Here is a 5,973-nt window from a genome sequence, read left to right on the forward strand (position 1 = left end):
CTTGTCTTCATACTGGGGTGTCTAGTGAGGGGTGAATAATGGCTGAGACCCAAAAAGGATGGTTCTAAGTCTACATCCCCAGACAGAAATAACACCAGAGCTCAGCTGGACAGTAAAAACTTCACCTGAAATAAAAGATGATGGCCTGCTGCTGGGAATGGACGAAGATGGAAAAAGAAGTCCAGGCTCTGTTGCACCTTTTCCTACAGGCTGCTGTTTTTAATTCTCTCAGCAGCCTTTTACCTTTGAGTACTAGGTCTGAGGCCTCCCTACCCATGTGAGATGTCAACACTCATGGCAAAAGCACTGCTTAGCCTTCCTAGTCCAACATAGGGCAGAAAGCACAATGAATCTCAGGGGGAAAGAGCTCTCGTCTCACGTGGCCTTTCCAAACCTGGAAGCTTGCAAACTAGAGTCCAGTCACTTGGAGCATCTCTAAGGAGAGCCAGCCAGTAAGAAGGCAACCAGCTGGAAGTTCAACAATTCAGACCAGAATCCCAAAACTGCAGCTAGCTCCTACCTGGATGCTGGGTGGACCCAGAACACAAGGTACCTGAGCCTGAAAGATCCAGATTCAATCATGTAGCTAATGTTAATGAAGAGGAACTGCCACCAGCCCCAGAGCTTACTAGGTAAGCAGGAACCTTCTCACTGGTAGTACAGACAGCTCAGGGCCGTATTGGGACTTAGCCCTCTGTAGTGGAGCTCAGGGGATCATGCTGTCCAGCTGGTACTTAAATGTCCACATGCACCTGTTATTCCTCAGTTAGGAATCCTGGGACGGGTCTCCCACCCACAATTAAGCAAATGCTGGGAGTGATCACAGCAATCAGTGGCAGCTGCCCATGCTGGCATTAGGTCTACTTCAAGCACATGCATAAAGTGGAGACAGGCGGACTTAGCTTTTTTGCCTCTGCTTTCTTACGTCTGCATTCTACACACATCCGACTTGGACTCAGCTGAGCAAGTCCACAGGGGGCTGGCCATGATCTTGGCTCTGGTAGCTATTTTTTTTTATCATTATTTTCTCTCTCACTTTCACAAGAAAATTTTAGTAGTTACGGGTCAGCAGACAGCAGAGATCAAAGCCTATGGGGCAGCCCCAGAACAGGTGTGAGGCAGGGAAACTTCCTCACACAGCACCTGCACTGCTTATCAATGGACCTCTCTCTGTGCTTGAGTAAGAGACCTGTTGCTGGGGTGCTGGGTGACAGCAGGAGGGTAGAACAGGTTTTGTTCTTCCACGCACAGTGCTGCGGTGAAGCTCTGACCCCTCCAGGATATTCTTCGGACCCCTGAAGCATCTAACCCAGATGTCTACACTTGGTAGTGGAAACAACAGTTCTTGAGTAGTTTTCTGCTGGAAAAGAAGCTATATCAGGTCTGTTGTAAACCTTGTGGCTTCCTACCCAAGCTGGATACAAACAGTTTTCTATGGCCTTAGTTCAGCTGGACCTGAGCTGGAACCTGTATCCCATGGATGTAACTAACATTTGTAAAATGCCTTTGGGCTCTCTTGCATATGGATTTGGGGGGGCTGCTCAAGCACCAGAAGCTCAAGTTATCACAAGCAAGGGTTTGTTGCATTGCTTTGTATTGTAGCAAACATGTATTGGTCAGATCTTCTGCTGAGACAACTCCTCATTCTCTTTGGCTGATTCAATCTCTGGCTTTCTTCACTGAGCCTGCCAGCAAGGGACCCCAGCAGAGCTGAGTATGTTTCTAGTTCTCCATTGTGGGTACCAGTAAAGGGATTGGGATTCACTGTACAATTTTGCAAACCCACTGGGGAGCTGCCAACTGGAAATGTCATCCAGATGCTATATTTCTAAGTCCAAGAATGCCTTCTGGTGCCCAGAAGGTTAGGTGCTTCATGGTCCATAGCCTGACCCCCCATGAAGCTTCCAGTGCCCCCTCACCATATTTTGTGACAGGATTGCCTTCTCTGCACCTCAGTGAAAGTGGAGTAATGGGCAATTCATCTCTTGCCCAAACAAAGGGACACAAGTGGCAGGTGATCGGGACCCAGCCTGGGTCACTGAACAGCCAAGTTCCACCTGTTGTTTTTTTTTTTTTTGCAGTAAAGCCATTTTGACTGAGTGGCCATTGGGTCCTTGCAGGGGGATACCACATGCAGATTGGTTGATGGCATTCAGGACAGCTGTCATTGGCTAAGGGATATTTTGCACAATACGCCCCTTTCGTTCCTGATGATTATAATTTCGGAAGGAGGCAGAGGGTGAGGAAGAGGTGGGGAAGAAGACAGTTCCCTTGATCTCTTTGGTAAGGCAACCCTGGAAAGGAATCCCAGAGAAACAGCTTCAGAGACCTTGGAGGAGAAGGAATGTTTCAGCATTGGCTCCATGCATACAGCAAGCGTCCTGGAAGAATGTGGATGACCATCATCCTGAGCTGCTTGCTCCATATCACGAGCACTTTAACCAAACTGTGAGTGATGCTAAAACTCCATTTCAGTAACATCCATCCAGGGAACAACTTAAATAGATAGACCATTGTTTTGTCCAGTGTGGTATCGCATGTGCTGCTGTATCAGATTAAATCAGGTCAGACCACTGGCCCACTGAATTTGGTATTTCACTTTCCATATTAGACTAGATCACTTGTCTTGCATTTCCAGACTGTGATGATAGAGGTTGTAGTCTGGGGATGCTCCTTTACTTATACTATGGAAGTTGGGAATGGGGGAGATGGTCCCTCAGTTAAACTAGTTAGGAGTTAAGTTAATGAGAGATGGACCCAGAGTCTTCAGATGTTGCATACAGTTCCATAAATTAAAGCATGCAGTTCTTTTCATTCACTGAATGCCTGTGTTTAAAGTGGTATAAACTGCGGGATTATAAAAAGGAACTTGAAAGAATTTGAGTTCCAAACTGAAATAGAAGTTGGAAAATGAAGGCAAGTGGCACAACTTGGGCACCTGGAAGGATAAGGGCCACCCTAAGTGACCTGACTGCATAGGTGCATTCTAAGGACAGGTAGCCATGGAAGTTTTGCAACCGCCACCTGCCCTTCTGCTGTCAGGCAACATAGCAGAGAACTGGAGGGCATTCAGACAGAAGTGGTATGTAGCAGCCACAGAGGCAAAAGAGAAAAATGGCAAGTCAGATCCTCAGTCTTGTTGCATATTGTGGGGGAAGAAGTCCTGGCTGTTTATTATACCTTCAACTTTGAAAAAGAATGAAATGAAGCAAAATTCCACCCAAATTTGAGGAGTACTGCATGCAAAAAGAGAATGAGATCCTTGAAAGATACAGATTTCTTATGTGCAAACAAACAGCAGAACAAAGTACAAACTGTTACTGGGCTAAAGAGACTAAGTAAGAACCATGCTTTTGGGAACTTGACAGAATCTCTGATTAGAGATGGGATTATTCGTGGAATTGCAGACACTGCTTTATGAGAAAAAATACTGGATGAGGGAGGCTTGTCCCTAGAAAAGATTCAGGGGAGCAGAAACTGTGAAATGCCAGGCTGCAAAGTTGAATGCACCAAAAAGGCAGTAGGCATGAAAACATGTGAAAACACGTGGCCAGAATTTTCCACTAGCAAGAAACCATCTCAGAAGTACAGCCTCTGATGAAGTGAGCCTCAGCTTACAAAAGCTTGTGCTATATCTATACATTGGTGTGTGTGTACACACACACACACACGTACACACACGTACACACGTTAGTCTGTAAGGTCCAAATCTACCATGCCTTCTATTTGACTTCAGACTAACTTGGATAACTACATGTCTAAGAAGCCACTTCACAGAGTGGAATTTTCCATTGGCAAGAAGAATGCAAAGGGAGAAAGAGCTTATAAGCCATGCAGCAGGTGTGATAAGTAACATGGTCCCAAATGTTGTGCTGCTTTTGGAAAGCTCTGTTTTAACTGTAACAAGAAGAACCATTTTGCTGAGTACTCCCAAACACAAAAAAACTAAAGCGCATGCAGCTGAGAGCATACCAGAAAAAAATTATATAAATATGGCTGAATCAAGCAAAATCCATGAGAGAAACTAAATTATGCCAGTGGAAGTACAGGAGACCCTCACCATTTGTGAGGGATACATTTTAGAGATCCTTGCAAATGAGGAAATCCATGAATACTGTACTGCGTTGTCTACGTTGAAAACTTGTTCGGGTTTGTGGGGGATAATCCCTCGCTGCTTCATGGTTTGCTGATGCCGCTTCCTCCATCAACTTCACATTACGTAGACTGTGCCTCTTTTTAAATTTGTCGAACCACCCCTTACTTGCGGAGCACAGTAACAAAATGTCATCATGCTGCACGGTGAGCGAACATGGGTTGGTGCGGCGCACCGTGAATATTCGAAACCATAAATCGCAAATCCGTGAATAGCGAGGTTTTCCTGTACAAGGAATGATGGGTTCTTTTAAGCTGGACACGAGCTCAAACTAATATTTTACCCAAGAATATAAAAAATTAAAATTGAAACCAAAAGTGAATCCAACTAACATCAGACTATCTGGCTATTCATGAACAAGTATCCCAGTGAAAGGGAAATACACTGCTAGAATTCGATATAAAAAAAGAGTATACAAACTCTTATTCTTTGGAAGGAGGTGACACTCATTTTGGGTCTGGTAGCTTGTGAAAAACTGAATCTAGTTAAATGTGTGTTTGCAGTACATGAAGACACAAAAGTCATGCCTCCTGATGATGATCTTGTCTGTCGTAGCCCAAATCCTGCATGCGTCTTAAACCAGTTTTCTTAGATAGAAGCCAAGTGTTCCAGAACACAAGAAACAACCATGTCCTTGTGGCAAGAAATGTACCTATGGACACAAATTCAGGTGCCATCACACAGAAAGAGGAACTCAGCCTCAGCAGTCTGTAGCTAATACATTTTGTGTTATGTGCAGAAGTGCAGCTGCCAAACATTCAAGTCAGTTGGATCCCAGTATAGGGATTCAAGTACATCAAGACTTGGAGGAGAAGCTTCCCATCAAAACAAATCAGAAACTGGATCTGATACTTTGTCAGTCAGAAAAGAAAATGAAGTCTCCAGAAAGACTAACAGAGATTTGCTAAAAGAGCTGCAGAAAAGGGGGAACAGAAAAGTGACAAGTAAAGACTCACTCCAGAGTGACAAGTTTATAATCTGTCCTCTGTAGATGGGTCTTAATTTATTTTTGTATTAAGTGAGTTTTGTACGTTTTGTTAAAAGGGAAGATGTGGTGATAGAAGTTGCAGTTTGGAGACGCTCTCTTACTTATACTATGGAGATTGGGAATTGGAAAATGGTTCCTCAGTTAAGCTAGTTAAGGGTTAAGTTAGTGAGAGAGAAACCCAGGGTCTGCAGATGTTGCGAACAGCTCCATGAATCATCTAGGCAATGGAATAATTAATCCCTTTTGAGGAATCCCCATTGCTTTTGGCAAAAAACCATTATTTTATTTTGATGTCCGTTTCACCATTTTGAAGGAACAGTGCTTCATTTTGTCATTTTGTTTAGTTTCAAAGCACAGTCCTGTTTCATTTCATCGAAACTGTTTCGCTGTTTTGATTAGTTTTTTTTTTACGTTTCGCCCAAGGGCTATAATGGGGAATCATGAAAATGCCTAAAATGTTGTCATTTCTTGCCTTATTCAGATGCAAATTGCTGGGATGGTAGCCCCTTCTGAGGCCATGAAGCCTGCCAAGTTTCAAGGAGATAGGTGCAGAGTTTTTCTCAGAAACTGCACCTCAAAGTCTTGAAAGCAAAATTTGCCGGCAGTGGCAGCCTCCTGTCATCCAGCATGCAGAGCTGGGGGTTTGCACCTCCAGGAGGGGTGTGGGGCTGTGCTGGACTCCTCCTGGGGGTGTGGGCCCTTGGATCTGTGCTGGGTGACGGAAGGCTGCCGCCTGGGACTGGCGCCGGGTGCAGCCTGTACCCAGTGCCGGAGAAGACAGATGCCTCCTGTCATCTGGGCACAAATCGGGGGACCTGCACCCCCGGGAGGC

This window comes from Gavialis gangeticus, unplaced genomic scaffold (assembly GCF_001723915.1).
Source record: "Gavialis gangeticus isolate Ggan-Ray unplaced genomic scaffold, GavGan_comp1, whole genome shotgun sequence".
Taxonomy (NCBI): Eukaryota; Metazoa; Chordata; order Crocodylia; family Gavialidae; genus Gavialis; species Gavialis gangeticus.